Source organism: Panthera uncia, chromosome C2 (assembly GCF_023721935.1).
Source record: "Panthera uncia isolate 11264 chromosome C2, Puncia_PCG_1.0, whole genome shotgun sequence".
Lineage (NCBI taxonomy): Eukaryota > Metazoa > Chordata > Mammalia > Carnivora > Felidae > Panthera > Panthera uncia.
The window spans coordinates 43,165,040-43,187,181 of NC_064810.1; positions in this window are offsets into that span (position 1 = coordinate 43,165,040).

A 22,142-nucleotide genomic window follows, 5' to 3' on the forward strand; every position below is an offset into this window, starting at 1 on the left:
TGTATCATGCAGTATTGTATCACTTTTGTGTTTTTACCTACTAAAACGAAAGTTAATCCAAAAGAATGAGGTGGGAAATATTTAAATATTATTTTTTAAAAAGGCAAGCAAAACTGTTCTTTTAAGAGAATGTCACTGATAAATTTAAAAATACATTTAATTCCCAAATAGAAAAGATTTATCCTCAAGGAGAAATTTTTGCAATGTAGAGAAAAGTATGAAAAATTGAGCACTGCTACCTTTATAATTTCTTAATTGTGTCCTACACATGTCTTATTAAGAACAAATTGTTTCAAATTCTTTGCAGCTGATCTTTGTGAAGCATAATTCTTTCCTGCCCCATTTAACATGAGGGTTCTCTTACACACAAGAGAATATCTTCTTAGATCTAAATTTGTGTGTGTGTGTGTGTGTGTGTGTGTGTGTGTGTCAAGGATTTTTAGAAGAGCTTAATTTTTTTTTAAAATCAGTTATGTATAGATCTTTATTTTTTTGTGTATATTATTTTTAAAACCTGGTTTCTTGAAAGGCCCTCATTTAAAGAGGTAAGCTATGCTATTTTCCTGTGCATCATTTTATTCTCAAAAAACAGTAAAGCAACCTTAATTTTCTCAATTTGTGTACAAAGTTTTATAAAAATAAAAACCGTCACAGAGGTTTAGTTTATATTGTAAACAGATGAGGAACAATCGATCTGATTATTCTTTGAATAGACCTGCAAGGTAATTTTCAGAAGAAAAATCTTCCTAAAAAGAAAGCTAATTATCACTAAAAGAATTTAATTATTTCAATGTTAAACTCCCAGTTCTGACAGAAATGAAAATCTATTGAGAACATAAAAGGAAAAAACACATATTTTTTAACATAATGAAAATAAACTTTAGAGAAAGCCTTGTTCAGTGACCCAGTCTGTATTAAAAGTATGTTCCAATTCTGATTTTATTCTCTGTTTATCAGGTTGTGAACAGCAATGCATTTTTGTTCTGGCATCAATTCCCTTGACTGCCGCATGTTATTTTTATTTTTTTAAAAAAGGAAAAGCCAAAATCAAAACAGCCAACAAATGTTGAGAACTCGCAGGTTCACTATCCACCAAGAGAGGAGAAATATTAGAAACACTTATTAGAAGTCTGGGATTACCATTCTTCTAGTTTTTTTCTCTAGTTATCAATGTTCTTTGCAGTTAAAATAAAACATCATCATAAACATTAAAGGATACTATCCTTATGAAATCCAAAACCTGCACAGGAAAGTTATTTTCCAAAAGTTTAATCTCATAATGTGATTATTTCATAGATGCGTGTTTTGTACACTTTAAGCAGAAGACAAGTTGTTGTGTCCAATCATTTTCTAAGGTAGTTCCCACAGTAGCCAGCCTTCATTAAGTTATTCTGTGGTGACAAACTAAACATCATTTCCCAATAGTTGTCCATGTTGGTTGTGGGATGGTTGCAGCTCTGTTCCACATTTTTTTTCTATTCCGTATCCCAAAGTGAAGAAGCAGACACTATTGAGGACATTCTATTCTTGTGTCGGCAAAAAGAAAAAAATAATAATAAAACAAAGAAATGACTTAAAGGTCAAGCTAAGATGTGTACCCTCATTTCTACTCCTATTCCACAGGTCACATGAAAACAAAGTAAAATGCAGTAATAAAAAATGGCTATACTTCACAGAGATTGCCTATAAATAATTTAGAACAATAATAGAATCTACTACATTCTACCCATTAGTCATTTATCTGATGTATAAGAGAAAAAGCAGGTGAAGGTTGTGAAGAGAGGTTTTCTGGCAGAGCAGAGGTCTCTGCGTCTTCTTCAATAAGTAGGAAAAACGGGTATTTGCTAGGGAGGAGTGAACCATTTTAGCATGCTCAGATGGTCAAGGACAATCTGATAATTCATGATCAAACGCTTCAACACGTATACCTCTTCCATAATTGAGGATCCCACTTTTCCAAATTAGGGCCCTTAATTTGGCATAGCAAACCTATAAAATTTGAGAACCCAATTTCCTCTGGAATCCATTCTTCTTATTCTTTGTCTTGATCCACAACTTTTTCCATTGTCCAGCTGCAAGAGATGATGTCTTTATATCCTTGCCAAGGAGGTGCTTAGGCATTCACTCTTCAGTGTAAATTGGTAATTAATAACTCTCAGCCTTTCATTGCTTTTCTGTAGAGCATTGACTATCCTCAGCACTGTCATCTATTTCCAAGGTTATTTTATCTATTTTTTCAAATATAATTTATTGTCAAATTGGCTAACATATAGTGTGTACAGTGTGCTCTTGGTTTTGGGGGTAGATTCCCGTGATTTGTCGTTTACATACAACACCCAGGGCTCATCCCAGCAAGTGCCCTCCTCAATGCCCATCACCCATTCATTTTTCCTATCTTTCCCAAATGCCTGATGTATTTTACCTGTAAGTGCATTCTCTTACACTGGCAAACCATTGCAGCTGTCATATTCCATCCCAGTGAAAGTTTGAACAGTTACACTGTTACTATATGCCAGGGAATAACTGTATCTTACCTATCATCAGTAATGGGATCCATATTGTCAAGCAGGACACTTGATCCAGATCCCAAATCTCACTTTAGAGTCTACCCTTTCAAACCATGCACCACATTAACTATCATCTGTCAGAGTCTCGGGAAGCAGACTCTATGAGGAAATGAAGACAACTTCTTGGAGAAATCTCTCAAAATCACACCTTTATAGGTAAGGCAGGAAGCAGGATTGGTCAAAGGTAAGGTTGAACTGTGATACAATCACAACAAAGACCTCAACCAATCCTGTGGGAAGTTCTGGAATTAACATGGGTTTTCAGAGCTGTCTTAATTTCTGGTAAGTGGCCAGGCCTTTGTGCTTCAGCACAAATCAGTAATTATAAGCATGGTGCCACTGAGAAGGAAGTATAAACTTGGACAACTAGTTGGAACTCTTTGGCTGCCAAGAGTCTCAGCAGCTTGGGGAATGGGTGCTTCAGTCTTTGAGGATAGATCTATGCAGCATGCCTTTGAGGACAGATAGGTCTGTAACTTCCATTACAGCAGCTTTTTCATCATAGATATTTTGATGCATGTGCATTTTTATCAAACTATGGTTTCAATTTTGTATTTCCCAGATCACAAATGAATTGGAGAACTTTTTCAAATATTCATTGGCCATTTGGATATCTTCTTTAGTGGTACCTAAGACTTTTTCCCATTTAGTACAGTATTATCAGTGTTTTCATGTATAGAACAGGAGTTAGGGCAAGAGCTAGAGCTAGATGGATATGTCATTTATCAGATAGATGTGTTATTGAAATATTTTATCCTATGTAATGCATTGCATTTTCGTTGTTTAATGGTGTCTTGCAATAAACAGAATTTATATCAATATGGCCCATGAATACATTTGTAAAGTTTTTCTTGAGAATAATTTTGCAATTTGTTTGGAAATATACTTACCTACTTTATGGTGAAGAAGATGCTCTCCTATGTTTTCCTCCAAATGCTGTATTTTTAGCACATATATTTGAATCGGCAATCTATGTGGAATTGATTTTTCTGTACAGTGTGAGATATGAGAAAACATTTTTCCCATAAGGATATCGTATTAACACAGAACCACTTATTGAAAAGATGAATGGGTGTTTTTAAAGGATATGTTTGTTTTCTTCAGTACTCTAGAGTAGAAGGAAATGGATAATGTACTAACTTTTCAATATAAAATTTAAATGACTATAGCACAATTAAGTACGACTGAATGCCAAATATAATATCCAAGATAAAGAACATAGAATTGCAGCACTTACAGCTATATTAGCCAGCCTCCCACTGATAAAATAAGCAAATAAGTAAATATCAAAGAGTAGCTTTGATAAGTTAGTTTTTTTGCCTGATTAGCTTCTTGAAGTGTCCTTGGTTTCAGTGTAATTTCAAGTACTATATATCCATGTCATGCTGGGACAACATTTAAGCATTTAAGGGAAATTGCAAAGCTTTTTGGACACTTATTGAAAAGGACACGAAGAGTAGGCATGTGTTTTGAACACCTGTGTATTAAAATCTTAATAGTTTACAGGTCATGAATGATTGATTAGCAATGAACTGATGAAGTAGCAACCACAACAAGGGTCTGCTCAATACACCACAACCTATAAGTGACACATGACAGTTTCATCCAGTCGTCTTTCTTCTCCCTTTCTCTTCCATCTATTCATACTTGCTTTCAATACACATTCTATGACAGGTTTATTTTATACGAAAGATCTGTGCACATGTTTCACATCATGAAAAATAATGATTTGCATAATAACTATATGCTGCTCCGGTGATTTTGTCCTAATTTCAACAGTTGCTAGCTTTTCCGTTAATTTTGAGATATTATAATTTTTAATTTTAAAATATTCTGAAATTCTTCAGACAATACAACTTCCAGCAAAGTGATGGACAGTAACCAATTAAAAACATATTTTTTTAGATGTTTAAAAATAAACGTTTAAAAATAGATATCATAAACTACCCATTATGATCTTGTTTAGGTAATTACTTTTCAGTGTTATTGCAAGAAGACTTAAGGATGGTTCTGTGGCTCCATCCTGATCTACATGATGAGAAAAGAATGCTACTTTCTCATGAGCTCCTCAAGTCTCTGTAAGCATTTTCCTTTATTTATAACTGTTTGAGTTTAGAAGTCTAGACTTCTAAAGTGCCACATGTAAGATTATATTCTTGCCCTCGATCTTTAATATTCTTTTCTATCGTCTTAACAAGTTGGAGTTCCTACTTCTTAATAGCTACATTGAATTAAAGAATATACAATTTTTTTTTAGCTCGAATAAAAACTGGCAAGGTCTAATATAATGACTGCAGCATATATTTAAATTTTATAAATATATATTTTTACAGTTATTTTAAATATTCTGATGTATTGTGAACATGTGTGTTGATATACCCAGGTCAAATGAGACAATATTATTCGTTTTCTTAGTACTAATCTCTTTTAGTCACTGGAGCAAAGGTTTAACAATAACTGTATAATGTCTAGGGGTGCCTGGGTGGTTCAGTCGGTTGAGTGTCCAGCTTCAGTTCAGGTCATGATCTCACAGTTTGTGAGTTTGAGCCCTATGTAGGGCTCTGTGCTGTCAGCTTGGAGCCTGAAGCCTGCTTCAGATTCTGTGTCTCCCCTCTCTCTCTGCCTCTCCCCAGCTTGAACTCTGTCTCTCTCTGTCAAAAATAAATAAACATCAAAAACATTTTTTAAATAAAAAAATAACTGTATAATGTCTAAAAGCATGACAAAATTAGCATAATGAGCAATTTGATTTCATCTATTGATAGCATTTTCCAAATATGAAATTGTTTTGATTGAACAAAACAATTGATTGAACCTTTTGATTGAACCTTTATAACGATAACCATATGTGGGGAAAATCTTCTATAGACATACAGGACTAATCAACAAAAACTGTTTTAAATGTTCCTTCAATTTTGTTTTAAATGAGAATATCCTAGGATACTTTCTTGGGACAATGAATCACAAAGGCTATAAATATCATCATTTATAATCACCCCTATTAGAGTAGGATTCATTCAAATTCTTTACTAAATCTTAACCTATAGCCATTTGCCATGAGGTGAACTTAAGACTTGTCCTCCTAACTCTTTAAACCATGCCAAACAGTATTCCAGGATGACATAATGTGCATAGTGAGAATTTTTTCAAAGAGTGACTATTTTGTTTCTATGGATAAAAATTAATATGATCTGAAAGTGACCATTGTTGTCATTTTTCTGTAAAATTGTACTTCAAATCCAAGATTAAAAAATAAGAATGATAGGTGTTTAATAAAACATACAATATTTATTAGAAAAGTTATAATATTATAGTATAAGAGTAATAAAAATTCTAAGTATAATATAAATTTTGGTGCTATATAATTTTTCAGCAATGCAGAATTATATTTTTTTCAAAGTCATGGTAATAATAATGCTTATATAGATCTTCCTCTTCTTACAATGGGGTTATACCCAATAAACCCATCATAAGTTGAAAATATCATCGGTCAAAAATGCATTTAATATACTAACAGATCAAACATTGTAGCTTAGCTAAGCCCACCTAAAACATGTTCAGAACACTTACAATAATCTATAGTTGAATAAAAACATATAAGCTTATTTTTCATAAGTTGTCACATATTTCATATAATTTATTGAATACTGTACTGCAAGTGAATAAGAATGGTTGTATTGGTACAGAATGGTTAAGTGTATCAGTTGTTTATATTGTGTGGCTGACTGAGAGCTGCGGCTTGCTGTCACTACCCAGCATCATGATAGGATCATACCACATATCACTAACCTGGGAAAAGATCAAAATTCAAAATATGAGGTATTGTTTCTACTGAAAGCATATCACTTTCACACCATTGTAAAGTGAAAAAGCCATAGGTCAACCATCATACGTCAGGGACCATCTGTAGCCACAATTAAGCTGAAAACCTCCTTTAAAAATGAACTATAATGTTTCCAAAATGTTTTTAAGTGACTATGATGTTATCAGGCTGTATATAAAGTTTTACATTAAAAGTAGAAGTAGACTTTTATTTACCACATAAATTGAAGTCTAGTTTGTATTCATTACAATAACTTTTTTTTTTTTTTACCTTTGATGGGATAGTGCACATACTATAAATTGGCTTGCTCAACTAGGATTCAGTAAAATTTCTATTGCAGAGAAGCTAAATATCATAGTTTCTAGATTTCCTTCCAGCCTGGGATTCACATGTAACTTACATTCATCCTATCAAATCCACTTACACAATACTTTGAGTTTGATCTGCTTTGTGTGGGAAAAGAAGCAGGACACATGGTGTTCATTGTATGTTATCAATGAACATTGTATGTTATCAATGTTGTTATCAAACAACCAAAGCTGCCACAGTTCCGAAATTACTGATTATGGAACAGTTTTCTGACTCAGCAGTTGTCTTCCTAATTTGACAATTTTATAATAATGTCAAACTCCTGTGCTCCTCAGAAACTTAGGAGGCACTTTGCTATTGATGTAGCTTCCTGTTTGTGGCACAATCATCAGCAACACTGATGGCCCAGTTCTATTATGAGCTATATCCCCATACTAATTATCCCCAGAAGGTCAGCCTGGAGAAAGTGTTTTTGTTCTTCCAGATGGCAATGATCTCCCAGGTTCTTTAATATATCACTTTTTGCTTACACTAGCTCAGGTTTGTGTGCAATGAGGAACTCCCAACAGATGTATATGACATAACTTCTAGTCTACATCTCTCCATTTACAAGGTGAGAGAGAAGTATATATGCACATTACTATACAATATAATATAAATATATAAATATCGGGAGTTGCTGAGCTTATGTTTTAAGCAAAACTTTGACAGGACTGGATATGTGTTTTAGATATTAACCTTAACAATAAAGCTTACACTGCCCACTCACTGAAAAATGCAATAATCCCTTTAACCTCCTCCTATTTCCATATTACTTTCAGCTTAAACTCCCCTATTATTATTATGTTTATGTTTATGCCTCACTAGAATGTAACCTCCTTGAGGCAGGATTCTTATTCTTATTCTTATTATTTTTTGGATCATTACTACCCCTCAGACATAGAATATGTCTTCTCCACACTATTGAATGGATGAATTATGGAAGAAATGTTCAGAGATTTTGGTTAGGTCCAGTTGCAAAAGGATATCATCTCTTGTTTACTTATGGTGAACACACTCCCAAAGATGTCAGAAAATAGGCCATATTAGCAGTTGTGTTTAGTAAGTCATTATTGATTGATGGCTATCTCTGGTTATTAGCTATCTCGACTTAAGAGGACATAGCATGATATTCAGAAACGCTATTCAAAGGCAAAACCAAGGATCAGAGGTATTTTGATGCAAAAGGGGTTCATTAGAAAATAATTTAGAGGCCCCTGTGTGGCTCAGTTGGTTAAACGCCCAACTCTTCATGTCAGCTCAGGTCAGCATCTCACAGTTCGTGGGTTCAAGCCCATGTCAGACTCTGCACTGAGAGTGCCTGCTTGGGGTTCTCTCTCCCTCTCTCTCTCTCTCTTTCTCTCTCTCTGCCCCTTCCCCACTCAAAATCAATAAATAAACTTTAAAAAACAAAATAATTTAGAGCAAAGTTCTGATTAAAGGGCTTCTACTTATATAGAAAGTTTATCTGTGTCTTTACATTACCTTGTTTTAATTTTTTTTGTTTTAGCATTTATTTATTTTTGAGAGAGAGAGAGAGACAGAGTGCGATCTGGGGAGGGGCAGAGGGAGAAGGAGACACAGAATCCAAAGCAGGTTCCAGGCTCTGAGCTGTGGGACTCGAACTCACCTACTGCGAGATCATGCCCTGAGCTGAAGTCTGCTGCTTAACCAACTGAGCCACCCAGGTGCCTACATTACCTTGTTTTTTTAAATTCTTGCTTCAGAATACATGTTTACATGAATTTAATATGAAGATGTAAGTCAGGTTAAATCTATACTCTTATCTTCAGAAACATTTTTTTTTAGAAAAAAGGTACAGAAATATGTCCATAAAAAAGAACAGCATCTGATCATGTGGCAGTCTTTGAACCATCTCTGCCACAGATTATTGGTGACATTACCTTGCTTACATAAGCTAAGCTGCTCTAATGTCTCCAGATACTGCAGATATCTTGACGAACCCCTTTGTATTAAGACAATACAATTCTATTATCAACCCCACAAAAGAATGTAAGTCCAACCTTGCCTCCCATCCCTCCCAGGGATCTCAGAGGCTTAGTTATAGTTATCCTAGCTATCCCTTGTTTTGATGTTATACTTTCCCCCAATTCTTCATTTCACCTGTCTTGTCTCCTTTGGCTGGCACAAACATTTTTGCATTTCTAAGTTAGCTAACATTTATGAAACAAACAGTAAAGCAGTTCTCTGGATTCCTATAAAACACCACAGGGATTTTTTTTTTTTTTTTTTGTAGTAAAATTTCAGTGGATTGGAAGACATGAACAGAAGAGCAGAATAGTAAATCAGTAATATATCAGGAGTCTGTTTTCTTAGAACAGCTTTGCTACTCCTGAGTTCCCCTACACAAAACACTTCACAAACTAACTTGCTCTCCCAGCAAAGTGCTTGCCCTCTTGATACTTGGGCCTTTTCAGACCACTCCTCCTTCCTCCCCCTTTTTGCTGTAGGGATGTAGGCCTTTTTCCTTTGTCTCTCGGGTTTCTCTCTGAAATTCAGAAATTCATTCATGTTATTAGGATCATTGGCTTGCTACCCTGTACCCAGATCAAGGTTTAGATTTCCTTATCCAAAAGAAAATTAATGTATTGTGATCATGAAAAGGTCAACTATTTAAGTCTTCAAAGCATTTACTAGTGTGAAAGAACTAGCAGAGGTTTTTCAATGTCATCTTTCCTTGCTTTGAGAAAATGTTTAGTTCAGGCTTTCTTCCTTCACATATATGAAGTGTATTCTTCACTGTAGAGGAACTTCCATCCACAATCACCCACCTATCTAGCATAATCAGCTATAGCTTTTGTTTTGTTTTAAATACTAATCTTTGCGGTTTTTTTCCATCTACATTTATACAACCCATGTACCATCACTGCATGGTATCAGCTTTAAGAAACACTTGAATAAAATCTCAGGAATAAATAAATTGCTTTCTGTAGCATGCCTATGTCGAGAATAGAAAAAGAAAAAAAAAAAAAGTCTGAAACAAAATGAAATAGAATTAAGTATTTTAAAAATCATTTTTGGCCAACATTAAAAGGAATTTAATCATGGAAATACAAAAAAAGAGTAACAGTGTGTGGACCCCAGAATATCACTTATACTGGAGTGTGGTTCAAATACATTTATGTACCTAACACTCTACCAGAAGAAAAATGGAGTATTCACAATCTCTCAGAATTGTTTTCAGCTGCCCATTCCCTGTTTCTTCACAGCGTCAGAATTATGAAATGAATCCTTGTAATACTTGGTCTCATTTTAAATCAGTAAAAAAAAACACTATCTCGATCTTCAGGGTTTCATTTCAAATGTATTTTCATATGGAAATTGCTCCATTCATTGAGATAATGTGACACCAAATTATAAGCTGTGTGCAGCTGTCACTCTTTGCCAGGCATTCTGAAATATAAATGAAAACTGACATGCCATTTATCTGACAATTCAATGTCAGCAGTAATGATATCACTGGGCTTTGTACATTATCAGTTTCAGGGAATATCTGAGTTAAAATGAAAATTGAAACTAACTTTTGTGTATCAGAATAAAAGTGTACAACCGATAGTGATGTTGGTGATATTTTAGTTTGCAATTGGGAAAACCTAAAGCCCTATGTGTGAAAATGAACACTATACTCGAAGAGCGAGAATCTTTTTCAAGTGAATAAAACTAATGATAGTTACAACCTGAACACCACATTTCTGAAAACAACTAAATTTTTAAGTTAGCTTCTCATATTTGTTTAATGCTTTATAGCATATAGAGTATTATAAATACATTATTCCACCTGATTATCTACAGTTCTCATAAATTTCATAGGAATTTTGTATATTCTCATTTTACAAACTGAGAAACGGAATGCCAGGACATTAAACAATTCTTCAGATTCTCCTGTCTCGCATATGTTAATCCTAAGACTAGAATATAGAACGTGTCTTTTTAGTTCAAGTTTCTCATTTTGTATTTTGCTGCCTCTCCTTTTTAATTTTAATTATTTTTTCATAGATCTTTCATATAGGCTTAGAACCACAAATTAATCTTTATTTTAACACAAAGTAAGCAAATGGAGTAAATTTCAGTATCACAATTTCTAAAAGGAGTGATTTTCTTTCATTGCACTATTACTACTTGTATTTCTGTGTTATTTCTTTTTTGTTGACTATTTTTATGTTTATTTATTTTTGAGAGAGAGAGAGAGAGAGAGAGAGAGCAGGGGAGGGGCAGAGAGAGAGAGAGAGAGAGAGAGAATCTGAAGCAGGCTTCAGGCTCTGAGCTGTCAGCACAGAGCCCAACACAGGGCTCGAACTCATGAACCATGAAATCATGACCTGAGCTCAAGTCAGTTGCTCAACTGGCTGAGCCACCCCGGCACCCCAATCTGTGTGTTATTTCTTGAAGACAAACTTCAGAGATGTAAGAAACTGCCTTTACTACAGTATCAACAACCTCTAGCAAAAGGTCTAGATCATAGTAATTATGTCATAAATAGTAAATTTGTCAAATAAAAGAAGATTCCTAGAGTATTAGAGGTAATTAGAAGTTAATGGATTTTTTTCTTATTGTTAATCAGTCCTTTAGGTCAATACACATGAATAAACATACAAAAAAGGGGTATGATTTAAAAACCAAAGTAAAAGTATGGCACAGAAATTAAATTCAAATATGAAATAAAAAAAAGACTTTCTATATAATGTTCTCTACATAGAATCAGATGCCTTAACATTTTGTTAAGAATTTTTAATATTTTAAATAGAATCTACTTGTTGACCTACCACACTCCAAATCAGTTGACCTTCAGTGCACAATTCAGAACCAAGCTTTTAGAAATTTTTTTAAGTTTTATTTATTTATTTTGAGAGAGAGACAGCTCAAACAGGGATGGGGCAGAGACAGGGTGGGAGAGGGAGAATCCCAAGCAGACATGGGGCTCAAACCCATGAACTGTGAGATCATGACCTGAGCTAAAACCAACAGTTGGATGCTCAACTGACTTAGCCATCCACATGCCCCATAAGAACCAAGCTCTTACTCAAAATCTTCCTTGAGATGTGACCATCTTGATGGATGAAGTTAAAGAATAATCTTTTGTTCACAAAGTAAGGCAGACATACAAAATGGCTACAAAATTTTGCTAGATGCAATCCCCTTAAGTCAACTAGTAAATTGAAAAGATACTTTCAGAGTTACAAGACACCTGTTTTAAGTGAGCAATAACAGTTCTCAAAGACAAAGAAGTTACCTGAATAGAAAGTCAAACCAGAATACTATATTTTAAATACCATTAAGACAGGGAAATGGATGATAACTTTATTTTTATCAACAATGTGAGAAAACTTCCTGGATAGAGCAACATAGAGGATTAACCTTTGCCTTTTTTGGAAAAACTAAAAAGTGACAATAGGTTACAATAGTTGGTTCTTTTTTATTATCATTCTTCGCTAGGTATGTGTCCACTTTATTGAACCCATTCATGCCATTAAGTACCACAGATGAAAAGATAAATAATATAGTATCTGTTGTTTAGAAATTCACAAGTAGTTAGTTAGCTAGTTAGTTTTTACATTGAAGTATACTTGGCATATAAGGTTGGTTCTTTTTTGAGGAGCACAAAGACACCTATATTTCTATAACTCGATTCTGTTCAATCAGATAGTTGTTCTCCCATTACTTACTATATAATCGTAGTTAAACAGTCAACAGGTGCATATTTATATCCACAAAGGTTAATAGACATAAGAATAGTGGCTACCTTTGATGAGGTTGAGGGAGAGAGAGACTGACGAGTTGGAAAAAAAATGGCTTCCGGGTTCTTGCTAGTAATTTCTATAGCTTGATTAGGAGAGCGACTACTCAGGTATGCCCACTCTGTATAATTATAACAAAGTATGAACTTGCCATTTGTGACCTTTATGATACATATGTTAAACTTCAACAATAATATTTCTCTGAAAAATCTGTAGGTAATCTACTTTCAACAAAGAAAATAGTATGCTCATTTATATAAACTTATAAAGGGGCATTAATTTTTGGTAAGAAAAAATTGTGAGAAAGAGCCTATAGGGCATGGTGGATGATGACAGTGTATCATAAGAGCCATGGATTATAAAGGATGATGCAGGAGAGGAGATAGGAACCTGATGGCTGAGCATCTTGTAGAATGCTCTAAGTATTTTGACTTTATCCAATAGGAATAAATATTCAAGAGTTTAAGACTATTTTGTCCAAGTAAAATAAAGAAGCCATTTCAAGTAAAAAAAAAAATTATACTGTTGAAGGACAAAGTAATTACATATATAGAAGATAGGTGATCAATTCTAAACATTTACTAATTATTTTAGTGTTTTCCCATAAAGTCAAATTTTAAGATGTCAATATTAAAGCTAAAAGTCCTGACTAATATTGGTCACAAATGTTTTAAAAAATAAAACTATCATTAGTTAGTAATGATATGTTATTAAATTGTTCAGAATTTTTAAAACTTTGAAGCATTTTATCTCCATTTCTGTTATTGAGGCAATATATACAGACATATTAAAATACTTGAACCCCCCACAAAAAATTTCCTCTGCAAAGAAATGAGAACCATTAACTAACATTTTACAGTTTTAAACGTGGGGACTAAAAGCTGATATAAATTTATTGGTTATACTTTAAATATGTATCTATAATAACTGTTACAATTTGACCCCACTCATTTGTATTGCTACAATAACCTAGCTGATCTCCTCTGTTATATACCTGTTTCTCACCTTACTCTGAATATATCAGTTTGAATGATCCTGTTTAAATTTATAATAAATACCACTACTTTATTCAAAAGCCTCAATTTGCATCCCATCTCATTCAGAGTAAATTTCAAAGCTGTCATTATTATTTCAGGATTCCACCCTTATTTTTTCAGGTCAGTGCTTAGCTCTCTGATCTCATCTCATGGCTTTCTCTATCATTCTAACTGCTTCAATCACACTGATTTCTTCCTTTTCCTGAAATGAGCCACACATGCCTCCATAGCAGAACCTTTAATTTTGCTGTTTCTTCTCTCTGGAATTTCATGCTTTGCTTCCCCAAGACCAGCAGAATTACACCTGTGTTCAAAGACAGGTTTATTATTAGCTTGCAGGAAGAACACACACCATGCAAAACCCTGGGCATCTTAATAAGAGGGAGTTGGGAGTGTCTTCCTATAGTTTTTTAACTTGTTTCAAAACTATAGAAAAGTAAATTGTTAAATGGATCCTTTCAGGAAAGTGAGGTAATTCATAACTTAACATCAACACATTTGCCATAGAAGATGGAGAGCACAACATAGGGCTAGACTTGTCCTTGGTAAAGAAACAGGAGTTATTTATAACAGAAAAAGAGAGAAGAGAGAAAGAGAGAGAGAGAGAGAGAGAGAGAAATCCGTATTTAATTTAGTAATCACTGAATACCCTGACCTGGGGCTTGTTCTATTGTTCTATTATGGGACTTATCTATTGTTGATACTAATGACCTTACCCTGATTATTGTTGATATTCTGTGAATATTGTTTATGTTTACTTGAGAATACTATAACCTAGTCTTACTCTTAGCTGTCACTTGACAGAATCAGCCTCCAGGAGTTTTTCTCCCTTTTTTCATTCCTCCTTCTGTTCTTCCTTGTAAATGAGAATAACTCTTTTCTAGCCATCAACTTGAATAATATAACTAAAGTTACTGTAATAAAACACTATGGACTTTTTTTCCCCTTAAAAACAAAATTCAGAGCAATGGGAGATGTAACCTGCCATGGTAGATTATAGTCATTCAGAAATTAACATGACATTTATTCAACATTACTAATAAATCAATTGGGACTGAATAGCACTATATTCTAAATACCATTGTAATCTTGAAATGCAAATATTCTATCAAGCTAATCCCTGGAAAGTCATGAGAGATTATGTTTGACTTGAGACATTTTATGCTTTTTACATGCTCATGAATTCACAGATCAATACAAATAGGGCTATTACACAAAACATAAAAAGCACTTAATGTGAAAAGATAAATCTTCCCTGGATTTCGCAGTGTTCCTGTAAAGTCCTGGCCTCTTAAGACATGGAAATTGATATGCTGAGAAGATGGACAATATTTGGTTTTACTTTCCCCAGAAACATTTATTGTTTTTACATGCCATGGGTGTTAGATGTGCATCCATTTGCCTCTCATTATCCTATCCAAAGGATAATAAACCTTCTCTTATCTCCCCAACAACTCAATGGCTGCATCCTAGGGTAGTGACCAGGGTTAAAAGAGTGACTCAACAGTTCTTACCCTCCAGAAATTTAGAGTTATCTTCCTATGTGTTTACATTTCAAAAGAGCTAAAACCCTGGGTTGTAAACTCCAGACACTTATCTATCTTCCCTCTAGACAGATTTATTTAAATTTCAAAGGATGAAGACCCAGATTTCTACCCCTCTTTTGTAGAGGAGAGAAGGTCTTTATATGGGGGGGATTAGAATTATTTCCCCTTCTCAGGAGGGGTGTGGGGGCAGCTGTGTTTCCTCTACACAAGCACAAAAATTCATCCTCCTGAATCCCTCTCCTACAGAACAAGTTTGTAAGCGTAAGCTTATTCGTGTGTCTCTCATCACTTTGCAGCAGGGTGCTATGCATAGAATAATCCATGTTGCAATGACACACTGCCCATTATTACTGCTGGGAGTAAATAAACTCTGATCTCTGATCCAGAGACTTGGTCTTTCTGCTAGCATCTATTTATACCTATGTCTATATTCATCTTCATATCTGTATCTGTAGCTGTAATTTTATCTGTACTCATATTTATGTAAATATATACCTGAATGTAGTGAGTGCATCATCTCAGATCCTTAGCAGCATATGACTTAACACTTAGAATGAGATATAATTCAACCTAAACTAAATAGTTATCCTATTTCAATCATCAACATGTTTCACTAGTTCACTTAGGTATAGAGCAGATTTTGAGGTACCTCTGAAGTGCTGAATACAATAGAATCTTATTAAAAATATTCATAAATTAATGCAATAGTTGTATAAGCATACTAGTAGAAAATTTTTTAGATATTATCCCTATGTCAAAGTTAAGTGGCTCTCATTTTGGAATCAAAAATGTAAGGAAATAAATATTTATGTGATTCAAAATACAATAGCATTTTACAATATATTGAATTTATTTGTTCATAATTGCAGGGAGCAACCATTTAGTTTTTGTTTTAGCACCCCTTTCTATTCTTTTTTTAACTTTTCAAAACTTTAATGTTCATAATAAATCACGGATTCATAATATGTGTTATTGCAATAAGCATACAAGGTCACATCACTGTATTCTTAGGAGAATAAAATAAATCTCCCATTTTCTATAAAAACATGTTTCAAATCGCGGCATCTGGGTGGCTCAGTCAGTTAAGCGCCTGACTTCAGCTCAGGTCATGATCTCACTGCTCGAGAGTTCGAGCCCTGCTTCGGGCTCTGTGCTGAAAACTCAGAGCCTGGAACCTGCTTTCAGTTCTGTGTCTCCCTCTCTCTCTTCCCTCTCCCACTCATGCTCTGTCTCTTTCTCTCAAAAATAAATAAACGTTAAAAAAATTAAAAAAAAAAACATGTTTCAAATCTCCTAATAATTAAATATGCCTAATTATTTACCTGTGTAAAAATGAAGGTATCTTAAGTTCATAAATTCTAAATTTTAATGTTAATTCATCAAAACTTAGAGGAATCACATACTTTTAATTTCTTAATTATTAGTCAGTAGAGGAGAGAGAGGAAGATGGTGGTGAGGTAGGAAGACCCTAGGCTTGCCTCATCCCACAAATACAGCTAGACAACTGTAAAATCATCTTAAATACCCCAGAAATTTACCTGAAGATTGACAGAACAAACTCTACAAATAAAGGTAGAGAAGAGGCTGCATAGAAGAAGACAAACTGGCTTTTCTAACATGTAGAAGGCAGAGACTTAAACAAAATGTGAAGACTGAGGAATTTATCCCTAATAGAAGAAAAGATAAGGCGATGGTCAGAGATTGAAGTGAAACAGATATAAGTAACATGACTGGTAGAGAATTTAAAGCAACAATCACAGGATACTCATTAGGCTTGATAAAATAATAAAAGACATCAGTGAGAACTTTGTCACAAAGATAAAAGAGTTAGAAAAGAATCAGTCAGAGATGAAAAGTACAAAAAATTAGATTGGAACCAAGTTTGATGCAAGCTGCTTGCAGAAGTATAGGAATGAATTAGGTGATCTAGAAAATAAAGTAATGGAAAGTAATGAAGCTGAACAAAAGAGAAAAAGAAGGATTCTGCAGCATAAGAACAAACTTAGGAAACTCAGTAACTCCATCAAACATAATAGCATTCATATTATAGAAGTTCCAGAGAAGAGAGAGAAAAGAGGGCAGAACATTTATTTCAAGAAATAATAGAAAACTTCCCTAATCTGAGAAAGGAAACAGATATCCAGATCTAGAAGGCACAGAGAGCTACCATCAAAATCAACAAAAGCAGGCCAACACAAAGGCATACTTGGTAATTAAATTTCCAAAATATACTTATAAAGAAAAAAATCTTAAAGAAGCAAGACAAAAGAACCCCTTAACTTACAAGAGAAAAACCTTAAGGCCAGCCAGAGATTTTTCAACAGAAACTTGGCAATTCAAAAGGGAGTGACATAATTATTCAAACTGCTGAATGGTAAAAATCTGCAGCCAAGAATACCCTACCCAGCAAGGTTATAATTCAGAACCGAAGGAGAGATAAAGAGTTTCCCAGATAAACAACAAACAAAGGAGTTCATGATCACTAAATCAACCCCACAAGAAATAGTAAAGGAAACTGTCTGAGTGCAGAGGGAAAAACAAAACTGACAAAGACAAGAAAAGATCAGAAAAAAATCTCAGACACAATGACAAAACAAGTAATAAAATGGCAGTAAATACATATCTGTCAATATTACTTTGAATTTAAATGAACTAAATGCTCTAATAAAAAACATACAGTGTCAGAATGGATAAAAAAAAAAAAAAAACAAGATGAATCCATATGCTGCCTACAAGAGACTCATTTTAGACCTAAAGACACCTGCAGATTGAAAATGAGGGAATGGAGACACATTTATCACACAAATGGATGCCTAAAGAAAGCTGGAGTAGCAATACTTAAAATACTTACATTAAGCAATACTTACATTAAACAATACTTAAATTTTAAATACCTAAAGCAATACTTAAAATAGACAAAGACTATAACAAGAGACAAAAAAAAGGCACCATATCATCATAAAGGGGATAATCAAACAAGAAGATATAGCAATTGTAAGTATTTATGCACCCGACAAGAAAGCATCCAAATACATAAAACAATAACAAACATAAAGGAACTCGTTGATAATAATACAATAATAGTAGAGACTTTAATACCCTCTTACATCAATGGACAAGTCACCTAAACAGAAAATCAACTAGGAAACAATGTCTTTGAATGACACTCTGGACCAGATGGATTTAACAGATATATACAAAATATTGCATCTTAAAGCAGCAGAATACACATTCTTGTCAGGTGTACTTAGAACATTCTCCAGGACACATAACATATTAGATCACAAAACAGGCCTTAACAATTACAAAGAGATTGAGCCATACCATATACCTTTTTTGACTACAACATTATGAAACTAGTGGTCAACATAAAAAAAAAAAAATTGTAAAGGCTACAAATACATGGAAGTTAAACAACATGCTACTGAACAATGAAGGGATATCCCAGAAAATCAAAAAAAGAAATAAAAATACATGGAAGCAAATGGAAATGAAAACACAACAGTCCAAAACCTATGGGATGCAGCCAAATAGTCTCAAGAGGGAAGTACATAACAATATAGGCCTACATCAAGAAGCAAGAAAAATCTTGAATACACAAACTAACCTTACACCTAAAGAGCTAGAAAACAACAAAAAAAGAAGCCTAAAGCCAGCAGAAGGAAATAAATAATAAAGATTGGAGGAGAAATAAATCATATAGAAACTAAAACAACTATAGAACACATAAATGAAACCAGGATCTGGTTCTTTGAAAAAAATTAATAAAACTGTGGATCCCTAGCCAGATTTATCAAAAAGAACAGAGAAAAGAGCCAAAGAAGTGAAATCACAAATGAGAGAGGAGAAATAACAGCGAATACCATAGAAATACAATTATAAGAAAATATCATTACACAATTATAGGCCAACAAATTGGACAACCTGGAAGAAATGTATAAATTTTTTAAAACATAACTTACCAAAAGTGAAACTGAACGGGGGTGCCTGGCTGACTCGGTAGAGCGTGTGACTCTTTATCTCGTGGTCATGAGTTTGAGCCCCAGAAGGACATAGAGATTTAAGGAAATAAAAGTAAAACAAACAAAAAACTGAAACAGAAAAAAATAGGAAACTTAAACACATTGATTGCCTACAAATTGAATCAGTAATCAAAATATCCTCAATGGGCAATTATCCTCAATGGGCAAAGAATGTCCACTCTTACCACTGTTATTTAACATAGTACCAGAAGTCCTAGCATCAGCGATCAGACAACGCAAAGAATTAAAAGACATCCAAATTGGCAAGGAAGAAGTAAAACTTTCACTATTTGCAGATGACATGATACTATATATAGAAAACCCAAAAGACACCACCTGAAAACTGCTAGAACCGATACAAGAATTCCATAAAGTCACAGGATACAAAATCAATGTACAAAAGTCTGTTGCATTTCTATACACCAGTAATGAAGAGTAGAGAGAGAAATTAAGGAACCAATCCCATTTACAATTACACCAAAAATAATAAGATACCTAGGAATACACCTAACCAAAGAAGCGAAAAACCTGTACTCTGAAAACAGTAACACTGATGAAAGAAATTGAAGATGGCATGGAAAAATGAAAAAACACTCCATGCTCATAGATTGGAAGAACTAATATTGTCAAAATGTCTATGCTACCCAACACAATCTACACATTTAATGTAAACTCTATGAAAATACCACCAGCATTTTTCACAGTTAGAATAAACAATCCTAGAATTTGCATGGAATTACAAAGAATCCAAATAGCCATAGCAACCTTGAAAAAAGCAAAGCAAAGCTGGAGGCATCACAATACCAGACTTCAAATTACATTGCAAAGCTGTAGTGATCAAGACAGCACAGTACTGGCACACACACACACAAAAAGACACACTGGGACGCCTCGGTGGCTCAGTCAGTTAAGCGTCTGACTCTTGATTTCAGCTCAGGCCATGATCTCACAGTTGGTGAGTTTGAGCCCCATGTCAGGCTCTGCACTGAGAGTGCAGGCCTGCTTGGGATTCTCTCTCTCCCCCTGACTCTTCCCTTCCTCTGCTCACACGTGCATGTGTTCTCTCTCTCTCTTTTAAAATAAATAAAATAAAACATGAAAAAAAATTTTAACTAGACACATAGATCAATAGAACAGAATATAAAATCCATAACTGAAGCAACAACTGTATGATCCATTAGTTTTCAACAAAGCAGGAAAGGATATCCAATAGAAAAAAGACAGTCTCTTCAACAAATGGTGTTGAGAGGGGTGCCTGGGTAGCTCAGTTGGTTGAGCATCCAACTTCGGCTCAGGTCAGGATCTCACAGTTTGTGAGTTTGAGCCCCCTGTCGGGCTCTGTACTGACAGCTCAGAGCCTGGAGTCTGGTTCACATTCTGTGTCTCCCTCTCTCTGCCCCTTCCCCGCTCATGCTCTCTCTGTCTCTCAAAAATGAATAGACGTTAAAAAATTTTTTTTTTAAACAAATAGTGTTGAGAAAATGGGACAGACAGCAACATGCAAAAGTATAAAACTGAACCACTTTCTTACACCATACACAAAAGTAAATTTAAAATGGATTGAAGACCTAAATGTGAGACCTGAAACCATAAAAATCCTAGAAAAGAACACACACAGTAACTTCTTTGACATTAATTGTGGCAACTTCTTTCTAAATGTGTCTCCTGAGGAAGGAAAACAAAAGTAAAAATAAAATATTGGGATTACATGAAAATAAAAATCTGCACAGTGGAGGAAACAATCAACAAAATAAAAAGGCAAACTATAGAATGGGAGAAAATATTTGCAAAGGACATATCCAATAAATGATTAGTATTCAAAATATGTAAATAACTTACAAAACTCAACACCCAGGAGTGTCTGTGTGGCAAGGTGGGTTAGGTGTCCAACTCTTGATTTCAGCTCAGGTCATGATCTCATGGTTTGTAAGATAGAGCCCGGTATCAGGCTGTGTGCTGACAGTGTGGAACCGGCTTGGGATTCTCTCTCTCTGCCTCTCTTCTGCTCATGCACACACACATACACACACACACACACACACACACACACACACACACACTATCTCTCTCTCTCAAGATAAATAAACTTAAAAAAATTGACATGCAAAAAATGAATAATCCAATTAAAAATGGGAAGAATACATGAAGAGACAATTTTCCAAAGAAGACATACAGATAGATGGCCACCAAGCACATGAAAAAATGCTTAATATCACTGATCATCAGGGAAATGCAAATCAAAACTGCAATGAGATATCACCTCACACCTGTCAGAATGGCTAAACTCAATAAGACAAGAAAGACCAGGTGGTGGTGAGGATGTGGTGAAAGGGGAGTCCTCTTCTCTTTTTTTTCTCTTTCACACTGTTTGTGGAAATGCAAACTGGTGCAGTCGTTCCAGAAAATAGTATAGAGGTTACTCAAAAAGTTAAAAATAGAGTTATCCGGTGATCCAGCAGTTGCACTACTAGGTATTTACCCAAAAAATACAAAAATAACTAATTCAAAGGGATACATGAACCACAATGTTTATAACAGCATTATCCTCAATAGTCAAATTATGAAATGAGCCCAAGTGTCCATTGACTGATAAACAGATGAATAAGAGGGGGTATATACATACAATGGAATATTTACTCAGCCTTGTGAAAGAATAAAAACTGGCCATTTGCAATGACATGGGTGGAGCTAAAGAGTATAATGCTAAGTGAAATAAGTCAGTCAAAGAACAATAAGTACCCGGTTATTTCACTCATATGCAGAAACAAACAATAAACAAACAAATAAGCATTGGGGGGAAAAAAGAGAGAGGCAAACCAAGAAACAGACTCTTAATTATAGAAAACAAACAGATGGTTACCAGAAGAAAGGTGGGTAGAGGTTAAATAAGTGATGGGGATTATGGAGAACATTTGTGATGAACACCAGGTGATGTATGGAAGTTTTGAATCATTATATTGTACAACTGAAATGAATATTAAACTGTATGCTAACTAATTGGAATTTAAATAAAAACTTGAAGGGGCACCAAGGTGGCTCAGT